The sequence below is a fragment of the Coffea eugenioides genome, chromosome 6, assembly GCF_003713205.1.
Source record: "Coffea eugenioides isolate CCC68of chromosome 6, Ceug_1.0, whole genome shotgun sequence".
Classification (NCBI taxonomy): Eukaryota; Viridiplantae; Streptophyta; class Magnoliopsida; order Gentianales; family Rubiaceae; genus Coffea; species Coffea eugenioides.
In genome coordinates, this window is record NC_040040.1 from 20,077,454 (window position 1) to 20,104,884 (window position 27,431).

Consider the following 27,431-nt stretch of genomic DNA (forward strand, 5'->3'; position numbering starts at 1 on the left):
AATTTTCCTAATAAAGAAAATGCATAAGAATCGTGCAATTAAATAAAATAAAGCCTAGAAAATAAGAAATTTTACGGGTTCTCACACTCTCTTCCCCTTAAGAAATTTCGCCCTCGAAATTTTTTTACCTTCATTTGCCTCAGACGAGTCCGGAACTGTTTGGGTGCCTAACGCATAAGCTTTTGTTGGCCCACTAGTTCGGTTCCCTCTTTCATTTGCTTGTTTTGTTTGTTTTGTTTTAGCTCCCTCCAGTTGCGGAATACTACCTCCGCGTGACTGTTTCCTCGGACAGTTGCTAACTTGGTGCTCACCATTCCCACAAATCAAGCACTTCCGCCCATTCCGCCAACAATTGTTCTCGGTATGATTGGCCTTTCCGCAATAGCCACAAGTCAAGTAGGAAGACATCTTTTGGCTTTCTGGAGAAGTCTCCCCATATCCGGTTTGGCTTCCTTTGGTAGACCTTTCATTTCCCGCCCCTACTGTCCATGGCGGGTAGGACAAAAAGTTCAGTTTCTGCATTTTAGAAGGTGCTATTGATTCACTAGGAGGTTCTTCAATCACACTACCAACTGCACCTCTTTTCCGAGTTTGGGAGGCTTTTACTTGTGCCTTTGCATTCTCGATTCGTTGAGCCTTCTCAGGGGCCTCCGTAAAAGTATTCACTTGCGCCGCGGCTAACGCCTCTTAGATGTCCAAATTCAGTCCCTGTATAAACCGTCTTACTCTTCGCCGTTCAGTGGCTACCAGTTCAGAAGCAAATTTGGATAATCTTGTAAATTTTGTTTCATATTCGGCCACACTTAACGTTCCCTGGCGTAACCCAATAAACTCCTCCTCCCTCCTTTCTTGGACTAAAGGTGGGAGGTACTTCTCATTAAATTCTCTTATGAAGTTCGCCCATGTTCAGATAGTCTGTTCTCTTTCCCACTTTGCTCTAATTACGTTCCACCATGATCGGGCCGGTCCCTCAAATTGAAATACTTCAAAGTGCACTTGCCTTAGCTCAGTGTAGTTTAGGACTGTGAAGATATTAACCGTGGTTTCTATCCATTGTTCAGCCACGTCCGGATCGGGCCCTCCAAGGAATTTTGGCGGAGCAAAGTTCTGGAACCTTTCAAGAGCCCTATCCTCGCCCATCTCAGGGTTCCGATTTTGGTTTACGGGTATTTGGCCTTGTTGATCCACCAGTCTTGTCAAGATATCCGTCATTTGTTGCATTGCCGTTGCCATTTGGTCTCCAGTCGCAGCTCTTGATCCCTGCTCTTGCACGGCTGATGTTTCCCTTTCTCCTCTTGATTCCGGGGTCCGCTTAGTTCCCCGGCCTCGACCACGTCGACGACTACGTCTTCCGTCCATAGATATGTTTTTCCCTCTCTCTTTTCTTTTCTTTTTCCCCAAAAGGTAATTTCAGTAAATAATCACAGTAAATTGACTAAGCACCAATTCCTGCATACTAAATACACAAGTAAACATGTATGCACATAACACGCCATATCAAGGAGGCAGATAATCAAATACACAAATACATGTCACAATTTCAGATCAAGTTTGACAGATAATCATATACACGAAATCACAGGCTAACGTCATGTAGTAGCCATATATGGGTGCATCAAAAGAAAAGGGATACGTTGTCCCACACCCTGTTAACCCCGTCCGATCTCTCACGTCACTTTCTATCCAACTAGATGTTCATTGGCCTCTTGAAATCACTCTAGCCAGACAAAGCCTTTTCATTTCCCAAAAATGCAAATCTCAAATCTGAGCATCGCCTCAACGCCAGAGTACTCGGGCACGAGAATCCGAAATAAGACAATTCACATCTCGAGCTGGCCAGTTCCAAGAGTAAACTATCTACAATCGAAATTCCTGCCAGACGTACCTCTCTCTGATCCTCAAATATCACAAGAAAGTTAAGGCCTATCACATTCGCAATTCAGAGCTTAGACTCGAACGAGCACTTATTCCTTCATATCTACTCACCACTCAGTCCAGGCTCACTCCACGCAGAGATCACGCGAAGCAGGCTCTGATACCAACTGTGACAGCCCCACTTTCCCCTTAGGCGAACCAGAGGGTTCAGCGGACCGCCTGCCCAGCTCTCGCCAGGACTCAGTCCTTCACTCACACAAATCAGAAATAGAACCACAAGAAAGAGTAAAACGAGGATCCAAAACTTAAAACAAAACTTATATACATTGCTATCTCATAAAGAAGTACAACCGTCGAGAATACAAAAGTTCTCAAGTCACCATACAACCAGCCCGTGCCAAGCACTAGGGCGAGAACCAAAACCAAAACTAGACCTAGCCAATCGATACAGAGCTCTCGCCCCTGTTCGCCTTCCCCTGTTAAGGAAAACAAAACTAAGGGATGAGCTAAAAGCTCAGTGAGGTTCCGAACATGGAATCAAGCCATAAATCAAACAATAAGTCAAGAAACATTTACAACATTTACAATAAGTCACACATGAAAAGGATACGTTCGTTCATTCGTTCGTTCTCCTGTCATTCCCCTTATTCTTTCATTCGTTTGCAAATGCATTTTTCATTTACCAATAAAACCCTCGTTCGTTCGTTCGTTCATTTCATTCAACCCTTCCTGGACATTGGCCAGGCTCCACCAACCTCCACCAACCTACAAGGTAATACTCGATTATACCAAACGTTCACCCAGGTCACCAAATCGCCCGACCGAGTCCGCTTCTGTCTCGAGTCGATCGGTAACAAGGGACAGGGCCCAGTTCAGCCAAAAGGCTTACATTCATGCACGAGTAACGTTCCAATCATTCAATCTTTGAAAATTTCACATTTATTTAGGTCGGGTGCGATAAAGTACACACCCGCTTAGAAAACTCGTTTTGGAAATCATTGAAAGCACTTAACACGTTATCAAACAATAATACGCGTCATGAAGTCAAGAAAATATAGCAAACAAGAACACTCACCGAATTATGCAAAATAACGTCCAAAATGTCCTATCGGATTTTACCCTCGGTCACCGAGAAAACCTATGATTCGACAAGAAAGAATATTACAATTCATCTAGCAAAACAAGTAAGTGGAATCAAGGAACTCAACTAGTTACGAGTAAAACGGATAAAGGTGACTTTAAAGTGAAAATAAAGCCATTTGGATCTGTGGACGGAAACAACTAGGGTATCATAAACCAAACTCAAAGGGTTATAACAGTTCCAATGGAAAACACTTGAATCAAAGTCAAGTCGGAATCCAACTAGATAGGCTCAGTAATATTATTTTTCGGAATCGTTTATGTGATTCAAAATCAATATACATTCAAGTAAGCATAATAAGATTTGATTACAAGTCACAAACCAAATCCACCTACTACCAAAACAAGCCTTCACTAGCACGTAGAAGTACTAAAATAAACTAGGGAAAGTCCGAAAATGAAGGTCAAACCTTAAAACCTAAAAACAGTTTTGATGTCATTTAGCGTATTGGCCACAACCGGCACTACGATTATCGGATGGAGGTGAAAGATACACCGTTTTGAAGCTAACAGAAAGGGATACAATGTTGAAGAAGGTCACTCAGTCCAGTTTGTATTGAAACTAGGTCAAAATTGAAATATACGAAACCAGAATCTCACAAACAGGTTGGCTAACCGTACAATTGTTAAACAGCAACAACTCAGGCTTCCGAAATCCGATTGAAGTGTATCTTATGGTGTTTCGAAGCTAAAATACAACCCTACATTTCTTATACAAACCTCCAAGGCCAAAGTATGCATTTTCATGATCAAAAATGAAAAACTACGCAAAAACAGAATTCTGGGCGCGAAACAGGTTTCATGGACAGTCAAGGGTATTTCGGTCATTTCACATGATACAGTGATCGGATCAAGCTGAAATTTTGTAGGAAACTATTTTATACTATTGGATACAACTTTCATGTTTTGTCCAAAATCTAATTCGGTAAGGATCATGGTGAAAAGTCACGGTCAAATTGGGTGAAATGACAACCCTGTTCGCTGAACTCCTACCTAGACCAGTCTGGGTATTTCCGTCTTATCTCAGGCTACCGAGCTCAGATTGGGATGAACATTTACAGACAACTAGAAACCATTATTTTCTACAACTTTCATGTTTTGTACTAAGACCAATTTTGCCTCTAACCTGGTCGAACAGAAACGGGCAGAACAGGGGTTAGTGAAACCCTAATCTGGAATCTTTGCCCCAAACCAGAATTTTTTGTACAATCTATCACATCCAACATATCTCAACTTCATTTTACACTATAACTAACCAAAAATCCATGTCTAACCGACACCAACATATGAAATCAGAAAAATCAAGCATAAAATAAAAATTCATCAATCTCCACCAAAAATCATAAAATCTTCCACTAAAACATCTCTTTAGCCATCACAAGTCATGAATTCACCATTATTGAAAACAAACAATGGATATTTACACACCATACCTTGATAACTCACAAAAGGTAGGAGCTTAGGTCTCTTGCTTCCAAAACAACTCCACCAAATTCCTCAATCCTACCTAGCTGGAGGTTTTTATGGAATAATCTCAAGATTAATCGGTTGGATTGCAAGATTTAGGCAAGATTAGAAGCAAAAGGTTGAGAGTTTTCTTTTCTTGTCTTCTTGAGAGAGAGAAAGTCGGCCAAAGGCTTGCAAAATTGGGTGATTTTTGGGTCAAAATTGGGTATTAGTAAAGGTAAGAAATAATAGTCAAAGTCCAAGCTCGAATGAAAAAGCGACACGTGGCACCTTGTAAGTTTAACACTTATCCTTTTGTCTCTCCATCATTAACCATCTAAGCAACCTTTAATAATCTCTTAACATCTAGCAAATTAATCCCTGTACACAAAACTTAATCTCATTGGCCCAATTTTACCGAACTCACTGCACTAGCGGGTCCCACGCCCGGTATACGCTCCAAAAATCTCATGAACTAAATTATACTAGAAAAATAATTTAAACCCTAATTGTGCATAAAAATTATCTCGAAAATTTTTCTAATAAAGAAAATGCATAAGAAGCGTGCAATTAAATAAAATAAAGCCTAGAAAATAAGAAATTTTACGGGTTCTCACACTCTCTCCCCCTTAAGAAATTTCGCCCTCTAAATTTTTTTACCTTCATTTGCGTCAGACGAGTCCGGAACTGTTTGGGTGCCTAACGCATAAGCTTTTGCTGGTCCACTAGTTCGGTTCCCTCTTTCATTTGCTTGTTTTGTTTTAGCTCCCTCCAGTTGCGGAATACTACCTCCGCGTGATTGTTTCCTCGAACAGTTGCTAACTTGGTGCTCACCACTCCCACAAATCAAGCACTTCCGCCCATTCCGCCAACAATCGTTCTCGGTATGATTGGCCTTTCCGCAATAGCCACAAGTCAAGTAGGAAGACATCTTTTGGCTTTTTGGAGAAGTCTCCCCATATCCGGTTTGGCTTACGTTGGTAAACTTTTCATTTCCCGCCCCTACTGTCCATGGCGGGTAGGACAAAAAGTTCACTTTCTGCATTTTAGAAGGTACTATTGATTCACTAGGAGGTTCTTCAATCACACTACCAACAGCACCTCTTTTTCGTGTTTGGGAGGCTTTTACTTGTGCTTTTGCATTCTCGATTCGTTGAGCCTTCTCCGGGGCCTCCGTAAAAGTATTCGCTTGCGCTGCGATTAACGCCTCTTGGATGTCCAAATTCAGTCCCTGTATAAACCGTCTTACTCTTCGCCGTTCAGTGGCTACCAGTTCAGAAGCAAACTTGGATAATCTTGTAAATTTTGTTTTATATTCGGCCACACTTAACGTTCCCTGGCGTAACCCAATAAACTCCTCTTCCCTCCTTTCTTGGACTAAAGGTGGGAGGTACTTCTCGTTAAATTCTCTTATGAAGTTCGCCATGTTCAGATAGTCTGTTCTCTTTCCCACTTTGCTCTAATTACGTTCCACCATGATCGGGCCGGTCCCTCAAATTGAAATACTGCAAAGTTCACTTGCCTTTGCTCAGTGTAGTTTAGGACTGTGAAGATATTAACCGTGGTTTCTATCCATTGTTCAGCCACGTCCGGATCGGGCCCTCCAAGGAATTTTGGCGGAGCAAACTTCTGGAACCTTTCAAGAGCCCTATCCTCGCCCATCTCAGGGTTCCGATTTTGGTTTACGGGTATTTGGCCTTGTTGATCCACCAGTCTTGTCAAGATATCCGTTATTTGTTGCATTGTCGTTACTATTTGGTCTCCAGTTGCAGCTCTTGATCCCTGCTCTTGCTCGGCTGACGTTTCCCTTTCTTCTCTTGATTCCGGGGTCCGCTTAGTTCCCCGGTCTCGACCACGTCGACGACTACGTCTTCCGTCCATAGATATGTTTTTCCCTCTCTCTTTTCTTTTCTTTTTCCCCAAAAGGTAATTTCAGTAAATAATCACAGTAAATTGACTAAGCACCAATTCCAGCATACTAAATACACAAGTAAACATATATGCACATAACACGCCATATCAAGGAGGCAGATAATCAAATACACAAATACATGTCACAATTTCAGATCAAGTTTGACAGATAATCATATACACGAATTCACAGGCTAACGTCATGTAGTAGCCATATATGAGTGCATCAAAAGAAAAGGGATACGTTGTCCCATACCCTGTTAACCCCGTCCGGTCTCTCACGTCACTTTCTATCCAACTAATTGTTCATTGGCCTCTTGAAATCACTCTAGCCAGACAAAGCCTGTTCATTTCCCAAAAATGTAAATCTCAAATCTGAGCATCGCCTTAACGCCAGAGTACTCGGGCACGAGAATCCGAAATAAGACAACTCACCTCTCGAGCTGGCCAGTCCCAAGAGTAAACTATCTACAATCGAAAGTCCTGCCAGACGTACCTCTCTCTGATCCTCAAATATCACAAGAAAGTTAAGGCCTATCACATTCGCAATTCAGAGCTTAGATTCGAACGAACACTTATTCCTTCATATCTATTCACCACTCAGTCCAGGCTCACTCCACGCAGAGATCACGCGAAACAGGCTCTGATACCAACTGTGACAGCCCCACTTTCCCCTTAGGCGAACCAGAGGGTTCAGCGGACCGCCTGCCCAGCTCTCGCCGGGACTCAGTCGTTCACTCACACAAATCAGAAATAGAACCACAAGAAAGAGCAAAACGAGGATCCAAAACTTAAAACAAAACTTATATACATCGCTATCTCAGAAAGAAGTACAACCGTCGAGAATACAAAAGTTCTCAAGTCACCATACAACCAGCCCGTGCCAAGCACTAGGGCGAGAACCAAAACCAAAACCAAAACTAGACCTAACCAGTCGATACAGAGCTCTCGCCCCTGCTCGCCTTCCCTTGTTGAGGAAAACAAAACTAAGGGATGAGCTAAAAGCTCAGTGAGGTTCCGAACATGGAATCAAGCCATAAATCAAACAATAAGTCAAGAAACATTTACAACATTTACAATAAGTCACACATGAAAAGGATACGTTCGTTCATTCGTTCGTTCTCTTGTCATTCCCCTTATTCCTTCATTCGTTTGTAAATGCATTTTTCATTTACCAATAAAACCCTCGTTCGTTCGTTCGTTCATTTCATTCAACCCTTCCTGGACATTGGCCAGGCTCCACCAACCTCCACCAACCTACAAGGTAATACTCGATTATACCAAACGTTCACCCAGGTCACCAAATCGCCCGACCGAGTCCGCTTCTGGCTCGAGTCGATCGGTAATAAGGGACAGGGCCCAGTTCAGCCAAAAGGCTTACATTCATGCACAAGTAACGTTCCAATCATTCAATCCTTGAAAATTTCACATTTATTTAGGTCGGGTGTGATAAAGTACACACCCGCTTAGAAAACTCATTTTGGAAATCATTGAAAGCACTTAACACGTTATCAAACAATAATACGCGTCATGAAGTCAAGAAAATATAGCAAACAAGGAACACTCACCGAATTATGCAAAATAATGTCCAAAATGTCCTATCGGATCTTACCCTCGGTCACCGAGAAAACCTATGATTCGACAAGAAAGAATATTACAATTCATCTAGCAAAACAAGTAAGTGGAATCAAGGAACTCAACTAGTTACGAGTAAAACGGATAAAGGTGACTTTAAAGTGAAAATAAAGCCATTTGAATCTGTGGACGGAAACAACTAGGGTATCATAAACCAAACTCAAAGGGTTATAACATTTCCAATGGAAAACACTTGAATCAAAGTCAAGTCGGAATCCAATTGTTAAACAGCAACAACTCAGGCTACCGAAGTCCGATTGAAGTGTATCTTATGGTGTTTCGAAGCTAAAACACAACCCTAAATTTCCTATAAAGATCTCCAAGGCCAAAGCATGCATTTTCATGATAAAAAATGAAAAAACTACTCGAAAACAGAATTCTGGGCGCGAAACAGGTTTCATGGACAGTCAAGGGTATTTCGGTCATTTCACATGCTACAGAGGTCGGATCAAGCTGAAATTTTTCAGGAACCTATTTTATACTATTGGCTAAACCTTTTATGTTTTGGCCAAAATCTAATTCGGTAAGGATCATGGTTAAAAGTCACGGTCAAATTGGGTGAAATGACAACCCTGTTCGCTGAACTCCTACCTAGACCAGTCTGGGTATTTCCGTCTTATCTCAGGATACCGAGCTCAGATTGGGATGAAAATTTACAAAAAACTAGAAAACATCATTCTCTACAACTTTCATGTTTTGTACTAAGGCCAATTCGGCCTCTAACCTGGTAAAACAGAAACGGGCAGAACAGGGGTTAGTGAAACCCTATCTGGAATCTTTGCCCCAAACCAGAAATTTTTGTACAATCTATCACATCCAACATATCTCAACTTCATTTTACACTATAACTAACCAACAATCCACGACTAACCAACACCAACATATGAAATCAGAAAAATCAAGCATAAAATAAAAATTCATCAATCTCCACCAAAAATCATAAAATCTTCCACTAAAACATCTCTTTAGCCATCCCAAGTCATGAATTCACCATTATTGAAAACAAACAATGGATATTTACACACCATACCTTGATAACTCACAAAAGGTAGGAGCTTAGGTCTCTTGCTTTCAAAACAACTCCACCAACTTCCTCAATCCTACCTAGCTGGAGGTTTTTATGGAATAATCTCAAGATTAATCGGTTGGATTGCAAGATTTAGGCAAGATTAGAAGCAAAAGGTTGAGAGTTTTCTTTTCTTGTCTTCTTGAGAGAGAGAGAGTCGGCCAAAGGCTTGCAAAATTGGGTGATTTTTGGGACAAAATTGGGTATTAGTAAAGGTAAGAAATAATGGTCAAAGTCCAAGCTCGAATGAAAAAGTGACACGTGGCACCTTGTAAGTTTAACACTTATCCTTTTGTCTCTCCATCATTAACCATCTAAGCAACCTCTAATAATCTCTTAACATCTAGCAAATTAATCCCAGTACACAAAACTTAATCTCATTGGCCCAATTTTACCGAACTCACTGCACTAGCGGGTCCCACGCCCGGTATACGCTCCAAAAATCTCATGAACTAAATTATACTAGAAAAATAATTTAAACCCTAGTTGTGCATAAAAATTATCTCAAAAATTTTCCTAATAAAGAAAATGCATAAGAAGCGTGTAATTAAATAAAATAAAGCCTAGAAAATAAGAAATTTTACGGGTTCTCACAGAACTGGGTTAAGTTGTCTTCATGAAAGTTGTAACCCTTTGTCTTAGCTTCGAAATGGTATAAGGTTTACCTCAATCCGATAAACATAGCTCCAGTTGTTACCAAAATACTATAAGATGTCAAATCTGCTGTTTAGCTTTTTGTCTTCAAATTGATTTCCGATTGCATTATTACACTTCCATTGTAATTGGATGATTTTTGGAACCTAATTGAAAGGCTATTGTGGTAAGATTATTTGTGTGAGGTCTTGGGGCTGAATTGAGAAAAATAATGAAACCCTAAGGTGAGTTGTGAAGAACCCCTCTCCTCTCTCTAATGATGCTTAATTTATGATTAGTGGTGGAATAAGATGCAACTTTATGGATTTTATTGTGATTTTTGGTTGAATTGGTGAACTTTTGTAATTATTGGAGATTTTTCTGTTTTAATATGAATATGATTGTGTGGCTATGTATGATGATTGGAAATGGTATGTAAGGGATATAGGAGGTGGAAAAAATGGATAATTGCAAGCAATTTCTGTTTTGGAAGAAAATTGAAAAGTTAGGGTTCTAATGAATTACATTCTGCCCGATTTTGTAGCTCATAGTTAGAGGCCGAATTGGCCTTGGATTAAAACATGCAAATTGTAGGGAATGATATTTTAGAAGTGCCTACAAAATTTCAGGTCAATCAGAGTAGTGTAGCTTGAGAAAAGTCGGAATTACCCTTGCTGTCCTGGTTTTACCCGAATTTGGGAATTGCTTCTGTAATTGGTTATTTTGGTTAGGAATGCTTCCGAATTGGTTGTTGAGGTCTTCTGATTAAATGTAACCCTGTATCTTATCTTTCATATGGATTTGGAATTTCTGGATTTGGACTTAGGTAGGCTGATTTACGATGTTTGTACTAGAATGCGTTCTGTGAATCTGTTTTTGCGGTTCTGGTGTAGTAGATTGCATTTTTGACTTGGTTACACTCGAAACTGGGTTGAGTGACCTTATGTAATATTGTAGCCCTATCTCTTAGCTTTGAAACGGTGGGTCTTGGATCTTCATCCGATAATCGTAGTGCCTTTGGTACCATTACCGCAAAATGACGTCAAAAACTATTTTTTTCAGGGTTAAAGCTAGTTCCATTTCCGGATTTTCTGGTTTTCCCCTAATGCTTGTATATGCTTATGGAACCCTATTGGGGTCGTATTTGGCATTGGTTTATGACTCGTTATCAAGTCTCATTGTACCTGTTTGCATGTTCTAGGGCGTGACAGTTCACGACGTTCTTTTGACGGAAGTGCATGAAACACCATTTGCAAGCTTGGTGAGTGTACTACTCACTTATGTGTTACTATATGGCTTTGATACTTGAACTTGATGAGTTAAATGCTTATTGCACCATCGATATTGATTGAAGTGAGGGTGTACTTTATCACTCTCACTTATTTCTCATGATATTGGAATGTTACATGGAATGTTACATGAAATGAAAGTACATGACTTGGTGTCGTTTGGACGAGTATCCAACGACCATGATTGTTACCAATGAGCTCAACCCCATTGGTAGTTGATTGAATCGAGCCGGCGAGGGCTTGGTCGTGCCAATTAATGAACCTTGGGGACTGTTATATGGAATCTTGTAGTATGAGAGACTCTCGATTCCGGTATACTCGAGTAATACCACAGTGCAAGTGTTTGGATTTCGGGCCCGGTAGGGGTATGTTGGGTGGAAGGAATGGAAGTAAAGTGGAGTCTACGGTTGGTTACTTTTAAACATTGACGGAGAGTCAATGAGAGCCGATCAAGAATGCAAACGAGGAAAAGGGCTCTTGAGAGCCGCCCGTATCCTTTTTATCTCCACCAATAATGTGTGCCTTTGCTTATTTTTGATGAATTGAAATGAAAAGCTTTATGCTTATGTGAACTTTGCTGATTGAGTGGTATTATCTCACTGGGCAATTAGCTCACTCTATTCCTTTTGTTTTCCTTACAGGAAAATAAATACTTTTGGACTGCAATTGATAATTGGTAGCCGAATTGAGCTAGTTGGACATACCTTTTGTATAGCTCATTTATTGAAACCCTAAATGTACTTTTGGGACCGTTTCTCTTTTGATGGGGCAAACCGTACTTGTATCCACTTTTGAATAACTTTTGTATGCCACTTTGGATTGTATATGCTAAACTTCACGTTGGAGATGTTTGATTGATGCTTGGTTGGATTCTGGCGTGTCGGTTACTATTCATGGCCGACTTTTGTCATATTGACTTGTCTAAGCGCGCTTGTATGTCCGGAACGTTCTAGATTGTTTCAAACTGTCCCGTTAGTCCTGGCGAGAGTTGGGCAGGCAGTTCGCTAACCCCTTTGGTTCGCCTTAGGGGAAAGTAGGGCTGTCACAGGTGGTATCAAAGCCACTTCGCGTGGTCTCTGCGTGGAGAGAGCTTGGGCCAAGTGGTGAATGCGTCAAAAGGTATAAGTGCTCTTTTAAACGTAAGCTATGAACTGTGCATGTCCTAAGGATAAGGATCATTATCATGGGACTTGAGGAAGCTAGATGTGTACGTCAGGTAAGAATCTTAAACCTTGTTGATTTACACTTGGGAGCGTACGGCCTGAGTTGTAAATTCTCTTAGTTTGGGATTCTTGTACTTGAGTACCAAATACTTTTCCGAAGGGAATACTTGTGAATTTGGAAGGGGTATAGTCTTGTGTGTGATGAGGTAACTAGAAATCATAAGTGATTTTGAAATAAGTTATGATGACAAAGGTCAGAGCACGGGGAATTCTTGTATTGGACTTGACATTGACCCGATTGCGGAGATTGGAATGAGGGATGCTATCTCGGATTTGCCCAATAAAAGTTGAGCTAGGGTTTTGATAGATAGTGGTTAGATTTGGACTGTAATAGTTACTGTGGATGTTTATCGTGTTAGATTTGAAAATCTATTTTGTTTCTCCTATGAATGTGCACATTGTTATGTGTCTACTTGATTTTCCTGTGGACTACTTTAAACTACATATGTAATTATTTTGTGCTATACCAGATAAATATATTTTGGATTCTTGATTGATTACCTGTGTCTATGTGCCTAACTGAACCCTCTCCTCTGAGATATATTTATATATATATAATGGAAAGGAAAGCTAAGAAAATGATATTTCGGCATCTGTGTAGATTTTGACGACTTTGGGATTAAGGAAGGGCCATTGAAAATCTGTGACTGACCAAATCGAGAACCTAGGATCGAGAGAAGGGACCCAGTAGTGTAGGCCTATGTCTTAGATTCAAAACGCCATAAGATTTCTTTCAATCCGAGAGGTGTAGCTTCAAGTGTAATAGGAAATGTAAAAAGGTGAGAGGAACTTGATGATTTTAGATTTCCTTTGCTTGATATGATATTTGTGATCGAGGGAATTGGACTAGAGCTAGGAAACTATCTATGATGGATGAGGATCATGAGCTGTGTGTAGACACCAAATTTTTGATTTTTTTAACTTTTTAACTTTGTTGGTTTAATTCATTTAATTTTTGCTTTATTGGTTATTTTTATTTTATTATTATTTTGTCTTCATACTAAATTTCAAAAAAAAAGGGAAAAATGAAAAATACAAAAATACAAAATAATGTGTGAAATTAGTGAAAGTTGGCATGCTAGACAAATGGAGGACATGCACTAGGACAAGTGTCATTTTTATATTTGGACAACACATCACTTAGGAGGGGGGAGATGGAGACACTTGTAGGATTGAGGATTTGAAAACAAGAAAAGAGGGGAACAAAAAAAGAGAATGACGGCGGCTAGGTTGTGGGGAGATCTGAGGGAGCTTCGGTCAAGAAAAAGGCTAAGAAAACAGAGGGGAAAGGGCTTCGGCCAAAAAAAAGGAGCAGAGAAAAATAGAGCAAAAGAAAAAGAAGAGAGAGCTAGAGGGATTTGAAAAAAGGATGAAAAAGGAAGAACGAAAAAACAGAGGATGAAAGGCGAGGAACAAAGGAAAGGAATGGGAAAAAGCTACGGAGGGAGGCTTGGGCAGAAAAGGAAGAAAGGGGGGACGGCTAGGTTTTAGGGAGTTACGAAAGGCTAACGAAAAATCTGAAAGGTGACGAGGGAAAAGAATCAAGGGCTGAGGGTTATTGGCAGAGGAAACCAGCGAGAGAAAACACAAAAAAAAAAGCAACGAGGGTTCTGGGGAGAGAGCAAGAAACAGAGAACTGGGTAAGGCTGAGGGTGAAAAAGGAAAAGAGGAATAGAGAGTTGGTGAGGGCAAAAAGGGCGTGAAGATAGAGAAAGCAAAAGAGGATCTTCGGCTGGAGGTTGCAGGAGGGAATCGACCGGACCTTCATCCATCATCGTTTGACCTTCCTTCGAGCAGCTGAAAGAATCATTTTGAGTTTTTTCTGAAAGAGTCATCCCACGTTCCTTTCCTTGATTAAGGTATTGTTGCAAGCTGCTTTCTTTCGCTGTTTGTTCGCATTCTTTGGCTGTTTACTGTTTCTGTTTCGGTCAATATGACTGATGGTTTTTATTTGTGTAATGAAAAATCTGGAGCTTGGGTAATGAATCGGTGACTTGCATGATTTTGTCTTAGCCGAGAGAAAATTGCAGAAAGTTTACAGCTTTGGCTGTTCTATGCTTTCATCATGTATAGATCTAAAGTTGGTTTTTGAAAGACAGAAGTCCAGGATTTTCTTTAGGGGTTGGTTACTTTCATTCTGCCGTCTTTCATATCATAATAATGTTTGGCATGTGTTTGTCATAAGTTACCGAAGTTCTCTTGGACTGAGGAAAGAAAAGCTTCCGTTTTTTGTGTATTGTTGAGTCGGTTTTTCATGAACATGTCGCCTGAATTTTGTTTTGCCTCTACGCCAAATTCTGGACAGAGCCCTCGCCTTCCTTTAGATTATTCTGGTTCAGATTTTCATTTGAAATGTTGGGTTCCCTTTGTAGTTTGGTAGGTATACTACCTATGCATTCACCCCAAGCTGTCTTATTGTTGTCCAGTAGTGTGGTTGATTTCTTTTTGGGTACAGGCCGTTGCATGTGCTAACAACATGGGTTGGAAGTTTTTGGCCTTTGGGGTTGGTAAATAAGAGATGGCCGAGAAACCTTGCTGCATTTTCTTTTAGCTGTCGGTCAATTCACATTCTTGGTTTGAATTTTGCAACAAAATTTTGTGTTTGATTGAGTTGATGATGGATAGTGAAGGTCTTGGTATTTGGTGAATTCGTTTGCATGATGAAATGATGGAGGGTTGTAGCTGAAGTTTGCAAAGAAACAAGCCAACGAATGAAGAACAAAGCTTTCGTGCAAACTTGCATGCAGAAATGGGTTTCAAGAATTGCACTTTAACCCCTGAATCCTTAACTAATTCTTCTATGGACCAAAAAAATTGGAAAATCAATCAAATTGGTCCTCGTAACTTCATTATTTGTTTCAAATTGGGTCCTAAAAATGCAAGTTGAACCACTCTTTGACCTTTACTTACTCTTGGACCCTTAAAGTTCCATAATGTTTAATCGGACTTGAGAGATTGTTAATGTTTGCAAATGAGTCATTAGTAGTGTTTACTTTAGAATTTGATTGGTAATCTATTTTTCTTGGTAACCGCGCATTATTTGATTACATTTTGAGATGGATTTGATAATTGATTGGTCTAACTTGTTTTGTTTGATTATGTGTTACTATTAAATTGGTGCATTAATCCCTTGCTTTGATGATTTTAGCCCAAGTTATCTCTTTCTTTGGTGACTTTAGCCCAAGTTAAGTTTTGATCACTTTACTAGCATCACAAACGAGGAGGTATCACTTCCTTTATCCTTTTTTTGTCTCTCCTCTATGTGGTCCAACGTGCTAAGTGAGAATTGCATGTCTACTTTGCTTTCCTTGCCTTTCCCTAATTCTCTTCATTTATTTCATTTACTTTTGCTTTTATTAAGTTATTCCTTTATGGGGTATGTGTACACCTCTTGGCTTGTAATAGATAGGGCTTGGAGAGCATTTTTATTCACTTTTCCCCTTCCCCATTTGTTTTAGTTAGCCAATGTAATAGGTTCATTAGTGTGATTTGCATGCTTACGTGCTACGTGTTACTTGCTTTCTTAGGGTCTTGCATCTAGATACCATGCTTATGTGTTATGTGCAATATGTGATTTATGTGTTTATTTGCTTTATTAGCCTTTACATGATCTATTTGGTTTACAATGAATGTGTGACGTCACCGTGGCTAGTCCAACGCTGGTCATGGTTTTTCCCCTCGAGCTCTCGCAAGTCCAATGCTTGTGAGAGAATTTTAGAAAAGGGCTAGTCCAATGCTAGACCCAATAGGCCGTCCCCTCTCGTTAGTACATACTTGCATGTTTCACTACATTTCATACATTTTTCTTAGTTTTCTAGCATTTGGCATGCTCCTCCAATCCTTTCCCCTTCATTTTAGGTTTTTGCATCCTCATGCTAGTTATAGGGTACATTTGCTTGAGAGTCCCCTTTCGGTAAGGGAAACGAGCGAGTGTGGCTACAAAATAGTCTTAGCACGCTAGTTCTTCCTTCTAATCAAAGGGAAAATTAAAATCATGAAGTTAGAAGTCATTCCCGTACCCAACTTGATGCACTCCTCTAGGTTCATGCACCTCCATTTTACCATATCACTTTTTCATTTTTTATCTATATTTTCTCACTACTTATATTTTTCTCACTCCACATGCCATGTTCACACATTTCTCTTCTTTCCCTATCACTTACTTATTTTCTACCTCACAAATTGCACCCAATTGTACCTAGATGCATTTACTACTATTATACCATATTTTCATCCACTTGCACACAAACACCTTTATTTTCTCAATTGGCACACATGCACTTTTCTTACATTTGCACACATGCACTTTTCTTTCATTGGCACCCTTGCACTTACATTTGTATTTTTATGGTATTTTATTTTTGCATTCTTCTTACACTTTCACACTTGCATTCATATTTGGGTCCTCATTTGCATTACCCGTGCCCTCTATGAGAGTTTTCCTTATTGGCCATCACAACTCATGTGATTGGGACCAAAAAGCCTCATAAGAGACATTTTAGATTTAGGATTGCAATTTTTTTTTAATCCATTAGTCACATCCAACATGCAACACATATTTTGGGTAGAAGAATTAGAAAAAGTAGGGCTAAGTCACGCAACTAGCTTTGGCTAGGGTAAGGGAGTGCCTTAGGCTTTGCCTTTGCCTTCTCCCTTATCAAATGTGACCCCCGATCTCTTTCTTTGGTTACGTAGACCTAAAAAATTCTTTAAAAGTGTTTGGTTTACTTTTCTTTCCAAAAAATCACTTTTTAGGTGACTTGGTACACCTTAACTCTATACCAAGTGGCGACTCCGATTTTTATTTCAAAAACCCTTTTAAACTATATGTTTGGCCAAATCGTCGCATTTCACAATCCCACGGCCTTTTATTTTCATTTTCACACACGTTCACATACATATCCCACACACTACTTTCACATCTCAAAAAAGTGGGGCGCGACATGTTTGCCCCTCTTTGTCTGAGTTTTGGAAAAACTTGAGACAAAGAAGTAGACACCAAATACTTACCTGTGTTATTCGACTGCAAACTATTCGAAGGACTGACCTAAACAAGGAATTTTAAACATGGGATTGGCCCGAACAAGGGGATTTAAATCGGGACTGACCCGAACAAGAAATTTAAAACGGGAATGACTCGAACAAGAATTTAAAACGGGACTGACCCGAACAAGAAATTTAAAACGGGACTTACCCGAACAGGAATTTAAAACGGGACTGACCCGAACAAGAAATTAAAAACGGGACTGACCCGAACAGGAATTTAAAACGGGAACTTTTTAAAACGGGACTGACCCGAACAAGAAATTTAAAACGGGACTGACCCGAACAGGAATTTAAAACGGGACTGACCCGAACAGGAATTTAAAACGGGACTGACCCGAACAAGAAATTTAAAACGGGACTGACCCGAACAATAAATTTAAAACGAATGCACACTATTGGGACTGACCCATGTTTAGTGGCAATAAAACAAACTGCACGCTAGTGGGACTGACCTATGTTTAGCGGCAATGAAAATGAAATGCTCACTGGTGGGACTAACCCATGTTTAGTGGCGATGAAAACAAAATGCAATGCTCACTGGTGGGACTAACCCATGTTCAGTGGCGATGAAAACAAACTGCACGCTAGTGGGACTGACCCATGTTTAGCGGCAATGAAAATGAAACGCTCACTAGTGGGACTGACCCACGGCTAGTGGCGATGAAAAATAAAATGCTCACTAGTGGGACTGACCCACGGCTAGTGGCGATGCAAAATAAAATGCTCACTAGTGGGACTGACCCACGGCTAGTGGCGATGCAAAATAAAATGCTCACTAGTGGAACTGACCCACGGCTAGTGGCAGAATAAAAGGAATGCTCACTAGTGGGACTGACCCACGGCTAGTGGCGATGAAAAATGAAATGCTCACTAGTGGGACTGACCCACGGCTAGTGGCAGAATAAAAGGAATGCTCACTAGTGGGACTGACCCACGGCTAGTGGCGATGAAAAGTGAAATGCTCACTGGTATGTATGAAGAGACTGTATAATACTTGCTTGAAAAATTATCCAAAAATTTGCCCCAGTGTGATGAATTGGTCAGTGGGATTAAACCCGAGTCTGCCTTAGTTGGTGGTACAAAATCCAAACCCAACGTGATGTTCGTGAAGTTGACGGCACAAAATCCAGGCCCAACGTGATGTTTGTGAAGTTGGCGGCACAAAATCCAGGCCCAACGGGATGTTGGCGGCACAAAGTCCAGGCCCAACGTGAACTTTGCGATGTTGGCGGCACCAAGTCCAGGCCCAACGTGAAATTTGCGATGTTGGCGGCACCAAGTCCAGGCCCAACGTGATCTTTGTGATGGTCAGCAGGATAAGACCCAGTCCTGCCATCTAAATTGGTCGGTCAGTGGGATAGCACCCGAGCCTGCCGGAGATAGAATAAAACACACACGTTAGTGAGATAAACTCGATGCTAACGGTGGTTGAATGAAAGAAACACACACGCTAGTGAGATAGACTCAATGCTAACGGTGGTAGAATGAAACACACACGTTAGTGAGATAAACTCGATGCTAACGGTGGTAGAATGAAACACACACGTTAGTGAGATAAACTCGATGCTAATGGTGGTGGAATGAAACGCACACGTTAGTGAGATAGACTCGATGCTAACGGTGGTGGAATAGAAACGCACACGTTAGTGAGATAGACTCGATGCTAACGGTGGTAGAATGAAACACACACGTTAGTGAGATAAACTCGATGCTAACGGTGGTGGAATGAAACGCACACGTTAGTGAGATAGACTCGATGCTAACGGTGGTTGAATAGAAACGCACACGTTAGTGAGATAGACTCGATTCTAACGGTGGTTGAAGACAGTGAATTCAATGTGGTTGTCAAGAAAGAGAGGATAGAAGGGTGCGCGGCATACGCTGAAATTTCATCAACAAGAAATTGAAATTTGTCAAGGAACAAGAAATTAAATTAAATTTTTTATTTTTGATTTTGATTTGATTTTTTTTTTTTTTTTTGGAGAATCTTTTCAAAAATGATTTGCCCCAGTTTCCACCAATTATTGTGCAACTGATCAATTGATTTGCATTATGGCATGATTGCTCCTCCTTGAGGTCTTGATTCGTAAGATTCTGACTTACGCTTCTTCATCGATTTCAGCCAGGGATACCTGCATAGAGGGCTTGCCAAAGTACAACATGCACTTTATTTTAAAATATTGCAACTACTACTCATGAAAAGAGTAGTGTGATTGATTTGAAAGTCTTGCTTGTCTCTTTGACAAAATCCTCAAATGGACTATAAAAATTTTGCCCCAGTGTGGGCTTATTTTACGAAATCTTACAAATAAAAATTTGCCCCAGTCTGGGCTCCTTTGATTGCAAAAATTGGTTTGGATGCCTCTCCATTTATTTGAACAAGGTAAAAAACTGTGTTTCCTATATAATGGGAAGAAATTTGAACATCTTGCTTAAACTCACACAGAAAATTTCATGATGAATTTCTCAAAATAATACCAAATCACAGAAGATTTCTTCCTCACCTTGGCATTGGTGCTTAGGGTAACGGGTCACCACCTCTTGTTAGCTCATTTTTCAGGAGCAATCCAGTGATCTTATTTCTGATTTTTGAGGGGGTTAAAGGAAATGGGAGGTCAAGATTTGTCTTATTCTTGTGCCCAAATTGTATGTAATCACATCTTAGTGAAAGCAAATAGTTTGTCACCCTTATTTCTTAAGAAAACGTAGTCCACATATAAGCTTTATAGGCTTGCAACAATATGGATGGAAACGATAGCTAAACATGTGAAAACTGGTCATAGCCTTATGATCACAAATGATTGATGGACTCCTTAGAAGCATGACCTTTGTTTTGAGTTGTCATGAAGGAATAAGTCAACGATGGACTTTTATGGGCTTGTAATGAAGCTTGAAAACGATAGTTAAAGAAATAATTTTCAAGGACATTGCACCGAAGATCGCATTTTTCTCAAAACTGCCCTCATTTTGGACTCCAAGATCTTGGACTTTGTTTGACTTTTATCATCACTCAACAGGGATTTTCAGCATCAAATCTTTTTGCATTTTTCTTTTGCATTCGCTCTCTTTTTCTTTTTCCTTTTCCTTTTTCGAAAGTGCCCTCGCGGGGTTTCACATGAAGAGCAGTGTCAACTTCACACCTAATCAATTCAGAAATACATTCAAAAAAAAAAAAATTCCTTGGCATCAGTATATGAACATCACTTGCCAATTAGAACATTCCTTGACGGAGATATTGCAAAGAACAGAAGTCAGGACTTTCGGCTTTTGTAATGGGGTCAGGTGGGATGCTTAGAAAAGTTAAGGCTTGAAAACGGACTTCAAAAGCGGTTTGAAGAATCCGAGATCGCATTGTTGCGCCAACCCTATTTTAGGGTTAAATCAAAACTTGCCCCAGTTCATTCTCCATTGAGGCTTTTTCATTTCGTTCTCTTTTTCAGCCTTCTGCCATTCTTTTGGAACTTTTCAAAAATTTGCCCCAATTTATTTTTGAACTGAGGTTCTCTTTTTGTGAGGCCCCAGTTCGTTCTACGTTGAGATATTCATTATTAGAGCGGTTTGGCTTGATGCTTTTGAAGATGTAAATAGACTTTTGGTGGTTGTATATATTATGAATCGTGTTCTTGTGGCTTAGAAGAGTTTTATTAGCTTTAAGTTTGAGTCCTGGCGCGAGCTAGGCAGGCGGCCCGCCGATACCCTTGGGTTCGCCCTTGGGAGAAGTGGGGTCGTCACAGTTGGTATCAGAGCGCCTAGGTTAGAGGACTTGGGCAATTGTGGGACATACGTGATAGGTTTAGTAGGATGACTTAGGATTATGTGATTCTTTTTAAGTTGAATGATATCCTTTAAGCTGAAATGCTGGTTGACGGACGACTTAATGTTTTGTAGGTATGTATCCGGGCGGTTCGAGTGATGCGGGACCCAGTGGTGTGGGACCGAGACCTCCGAGTAAGAGGGGCCCAGAGGATCGAGCGCTGCGTAAGCGGGCGATCCGTTATAGGCAGAGGCTGGGAGAGCCTTACACTTTGTACTCCCCTTTCGGCCAGGTGTCGTGCCGACCCTGTGCGTGTTCGTATACTTTTGGCTATCCTGACGAGGTCGTCTTGTCATTGGATGACGAGCGTTATCACCTAGACAGGACAGTCGACTCTTTGAGAGCGCAGCTGGAGGAGGCCAGAGAGGTTGGCCAGGGGCGGGCGTCACGCATTAGGCACTTGGAGCGGAGTCTCCGAGAGGAGAGGGAGAGGACGGATGCTTTGCACCGTCAGCTCCAGGACACACACCAGCACCTCTTCGCTATGAAGAGGCAGCTGAGGGACAGGGCTCGGAGTATGTCTGTTGACTGCGAGCTCTTACTAGATTTAGCCGCAAAGGCTCCGCCACGAGCCACCGGTCTGGAGATGATGGATGAGGTGGATACGTTAGGTTCCGTTGGGAACCTGGGTCCTAGGGGAGACGCATAGGGCCGCTTTTGTACTTTTGACTGTTAGGCGGGTTACTTTTGTTAGAACTAATTCGGCTAATTCCTTTTGTTATTTGGCCGACTAACTAGATTTTTGGAGCCGGAGTGCTCGTGTATATTGGGTTTTGTACCGACTGGAGGTCGGTAATGTGTAAATCTTTTGGTGTGACTTTGTAAATACGTGTATATATGTGAATGGAATTTTGAACTTATCTTTTGTGTGCCTTTTGTGCGTAAGTTTTGTGTCTCTTCTTTTGCTCATGGTCTGGATGATAAGCATACGTATTATTCCGAATTATAGACTTATATACTAGATGGCCTCCGGTACTCGAGGTGGAGGTAGAGGGCGAGGACGAGGCCCTGAAATGGAACATGAACAAGAGCCAGACCAAGTAGCTACAGCCATCCAACGAATGGCTGACTTGATGGAGCGTATGATTGACCAACAGGCTCAGGGCCACGGGAATGCTGCTGGAAACCCTGGACATAATCCGGGACATAATCATGAGGGCGAGGACCGTGCCTTAGAACGGTTCCAAAAGTTTGCACCTCCTAAGTTCATAGGAGGACCTAATCCTGATTTAGCAGAAACCTGGATGGACCGAATGCTCGATATATTTGCCGCGCTTAGGTATTCGGAAGAGCGGCAAATATCTTTTGCTGTTTTCCAGTTTGAGGGGGCCGCTCGAGCCTGGTGGAATGTGATCAGAGCTAAGTGGGAGCGGGAACAAACCCCTTGGACCTGGATCAATTTTACCCGAGAATTTAATGAGAAGTATTTGCTGCCCATCGTGCAAGAGAAACGGGAAGATGATTTCATCCGCCTGCGTCAAGGTGCATCTAGCGTGGCGGAGTACGAAACTCAGTTCACTAAACTTTCTCGCTTTGCCCCAGAGCTGGTGTTAACGGAGCAGAAACGAATCCATCGATTCGTTCAAGGTTTAAATGTGGAAATCCAGGAATCGCTAGCAGCTGCTCAGTTGAACACGTTTAGCCAAGCGCTAGAAAAAGCACAGCGGATTGAGACTGCCAGAGGACAGGTTAAAGCCTTCCACGATCGGAAAAGGAGGCAACCTAGCTCAAATGATTCCATGATCGGACAAAGCTCGCGAAACGAGCCACCTGCCAAGATAACGAAAGGTACGGATGGTCCACGACCTGCAGGGACCCCGAAAAACTTTGTGCGGGGTCAGGTCGTGCAAGAGGGGCCGAGGAGTGTCCAGCGTGGAGGGGCAAGTACAGCCGCCAAGTCAACCTGTGGTTTCTGTGGGGGCAATCACACCGATGAAAATTGCTAGAAGAATAGTTCGGTACGCAAATGCTTCAAATGTGGTAGCACCGAACACCTGATTGCCCGGTGTCCTAAGATGAAAAAGGAAGAATTTAAGTCACCGACTGAAGGGACCACAACTAAGCCGTCCAATGCAGGGGACAATCGACCTAAAGGGCCAGCAAGAGTGTATGCAATGGGTCAACAGGAGGCGATTGACCCTTCGGCAGGTTTTGAAGGTACGCTTTGACCAACGAATTAATTTCGAGGACGAAATTGTCCTAAGTGGGGGAGATTGTGAGGCCCCAGTTCGTTCTACGTTGAGATATTCATTATTAGAGCGGTTTGGCTTGATGCTTTTGAAGATGTAAATAGACTTTTGGTGGTTGTATATATTATGAATCGTGTTCTTGTGGCTTAGAAGAGTTTTATTAGCTTTAAGTTTGAGTCCTGGCGCGAGCTAGGCAGGCGGCCCGCCGATACCCTTGGGTTCGCCCTTGGGAGAAGTGGGGTCGTCACACTTTTCTTCTTTTGTCTTTTGATTTTGTTGCATTATCACTTTTTACTTCTTGAAACTTTTCCCTTTTCAACTCAAACTTGTCCCAGTGTGGGGTTTGCGATTCTCAGGGGTTGCCAAATGAAGTATTTTATTCTGAAGGCTCAAAAGGGATAACTAGGGATAGAATGTTTGATTGGAAAAGAAGAAGGCCTGACTTTTATTCCATTCCTTACAATAACTCTGAAAGGAAACTTTCATTAATGCGAAATTTCTTGCATGTATCTGAATTAACTGACTGAGGAAGACTCTTGTTCATCCATATCTATGAAACATAAGTGATCCGCCAGACAAAACTCTTCCTTTTCTTTTCTCTTTCTTCTTCTTTTTTCAAAATTGAAACCCAGCTATTGATGGTAGAATCAAATTTTCCCCATTTGAGGTTCTCTCTCTTCTTTTTTAGCATTTTTGCTTTTCTACCCCTTTTCACAAAATTATCCAATCTCCTTCCCTAATGTGGGGTGCGATCATAGGTGTTTTGAAAAGAACCACCCATTTTAGCTCAAATGAGGGTGCAAGGAATATATAGTGTTTAGGTTGTAGAAACGATGGCCAAAGTATCATTCTTACACCTCATGACAACCAAAGTAACGAAATGGTCATTGAAAATCCACTTCCTTTTTGATATTTGAAAATCTTCCAATATAGGGTAGTGATCATTAAGGCTCTTATTTGAACGAAATTATTCTTTTAAAGGATCAAATGGGAGAGCAAATGATAAAATCTGTATAGGTAGAGAAACGAATGCTCGAAATATCATTCCAAATTTTCAAAACAAACAAGAATAATACATATTTTTGCTTTCACTTAGATGTAAATTGAATATAATTAGACACAGTGGACATTTCTCAAGCAAAGTTGCCCCAACTTATCAATCAATGTGACTGATTTTATTTTGGGGGTTAAGTGAAGGAGAAAAGGTATCTCATGGGGCCTTCTGAGTGACCTCTTTTAATTTTGAGCACTCTTATTGTGTAGCTCGGATCACCAATCTAGTGTACACAAGGATTTTAGAAAGCAGACACTTGCGAATTTTCAGGCTGGAAGTTGAAAAAATCCCAATTTAGTCTTATTTCTTAAAATTCATCATGAAATTTCCAATGAGCAAAAATAAACAATGAAATGTACATGAATATATATACAAAACAATAATTGTCCAAAACTTTATTGCTGAAAAAGTTTAAACAAAAATTCTCGTTCAATTATAATACAAATGAGAAGAGGAAAACTTCTAAAAAACTCCACATATATACACTTTTTGTCTCCATTTCTTTTGGAACAAAATGTATTAACAAATCAAATATACAAAATTTTTCTTTGAAAAACAATTATGAAACCTCTTAGAGGCTTTAGCCTAACGCTTCCAAATAGATCCTTTATGTTTTCATTGCAAGGCCTGCCCAAGAATCAAATAATACTTGTAACTTTATTAGATCAAAAATTGTTATCGGATATGGAAAAATATTTTCACCTTATTGAAATGTTTTTATGAATGCAGGGGGGAGGGGAAAAAATAAAAGAAAAATACCCAGAATTAGTAAGCAAAATTGTAAAATCGGTATGCATGTCCTATGGGGGAGCCCTTTTTGTGCCAAGGGTAAGCCTAGCATGAAAATGCAATCCTCTAGGGTAGGCACCATACAATACCTGATGAATCCGATCAACTGATTGGGTGAAAAATGATTTGAAAAAATTAGCCAATTGGAGTGACGAGAAACATTTGTCACAATGAGGACAACGTCCGAATGGATTGATCATTTCGATGGAGACTAGAATTTGCAAAAACGCATCGGTTTGACCTTGACGAACTTCCTATCAAAGAGATTGAAATTCGTTGACAAATTTTCTCACAAAGCATGGGTCAAAACCCCAACTGATCAAATGGCTGGATACAATGGATGGTTTTCTCAAAATCGACTAGGTTTCCCAATTTGAAATTTGACATTGAAACCCTAATTGGTCAAATGGGTTGAATGAAATTGATGATTTATTCAAAAATCGATGAAATTATCTCCCCTTTGGTAGTTTCAGAAATGCATTGCGATGCATTAGCTTATGAGCCTCCTACTATCAAGATTTGGCCTCAATAAGTTTACCATCTCAATAATATGGAATTATTTGCAAATTTTTTCAAGTTAATGTCCTTTAAGCAAGGGATTTTTACCAACTATGTTAAAAATGGCCAAAGAATGATCGTTAAATGCTCATATTCTAATGTACCAAAGATCGCCTCAGGGTCATGGAAAGGATCGGATTCTACCTTACCTTGTACACTACCCCTTTGGATGGTACAAAAAATATAAACGTGCAAGTCTCCTTGGATTAAATATCCGAGACCCAGGGCGGTTTATTCCTAACGTGGGATTCCCTAAGTGGCATTCCCTTTCTATGGTTTATGCGTGATGCCAATTTATTAAAGCAGTAACATGTGCAATTTGAAATGAAACATGACCTAAGGGGCCCTTTATTTGCCAGGGTAGGCCTAAAATGATATGGCATTATTAATCTAAGAATGCAATATACCAAAATCTTTAAACGTGCAATAGCCTATCTACAAGGGTAAGTTCTAAAAGAAGGTCATGCCAGACCTCTTATTTGCTAGGGTTTGTGAATGCAATGGGGACAAAACCAAGAAAGTTAGTTCAGCCAGATAAATACACATAACACATTGTAGCAACGAGATAAAGCAATAAAACCAATACAAAGAAATAAAACAATAAAAGGGAAAAGGGGTTGGATCCCTCTCCTCGTGAATAGTGTCCCTACCAGGGTAAGGCAGACTCTACCCTAGGTAAACTATCATGGATGCATGAGGCTGGGGCTTACTAATGCATCTAGACTCGATAGGTTTTAGGTCCCCGAGCCTTCAGACTTGGAAGCCAAGGGTCATGAATCCCAAGATTCTTTGTCGGTGGCTCGAGCGATTCCCCAGACATTGCTACGCACACATCGTGTCACGGCTACATGTCATGAGTGAATCTATCAAAATCCTCAACCTTCGATTAAAAGCTAAAGGCTATGAACCCAAAGCTTAAAATGGAAGATTGAGTGACCCCTCGGATCATGCTACGCACACATCGTGTCGCGATCACAAGTCCAAGTGAGTCGCCTAAAATCCTAATAGGGTGGAGTGGCGTGACAAGCCACTAAAAGAAAAATAAATGAGGGGAAAAAATTAAAGCGTATGCACGTATGCTAGTGCTCGTTTGGAGGGGAGGGATCAAGAACCAACGCGAGGCTCTAGGGTAATATCCCTCACCCAAATGCAATGCAAAGCGCGGAATCACATAAATAAACCATCCATCCATCAAAACAATCGTAGGCGAATGTGTGAGGAAGTGAGTTGATACGCGCGAGATGCAAAAATCCTAAAAAAGGAAAAAATGCAATCCTAATATCCAAATGCTATGCATAAAAAAGGTAGAAAAAAGGAAAATAATAGCTAAATCAAATGCTTGGACCCACTTAGGAAATCCCCAGTGGAGTCGCCAGCTGTCGCGCCCCACTTTTTTGAGATGTGAAAGTAGTGTGTGGGATATGTATGTGAACGTGTGTGAAAATGAAAATAAAAGGCCGTAGGATTGTGAAATGCGACGATTTGGTCAAACATATAGTTTAAAAAGGGTTTTTGAAATAAAAATCGGAGTCGCCACTTGGTATAGAGTTAAGGTGTACCAAGTCACCTAAAAAGTGATTTTTTGGAAAGAAAAGTAAACCAAACCCTTTTTAAAGAATTTTTTAGGTCTACGTAACCAAAGAAAGGGATCGGGGGTCACATTTGATAAGGGAGAAGGCAAAGGCAAAGCCTAAGGCACTCCCTTACCCTAGCCAAAGCTAGTTGCGTGACTTAGCCCTACTTTTCCTAATTCTTCTACCCAA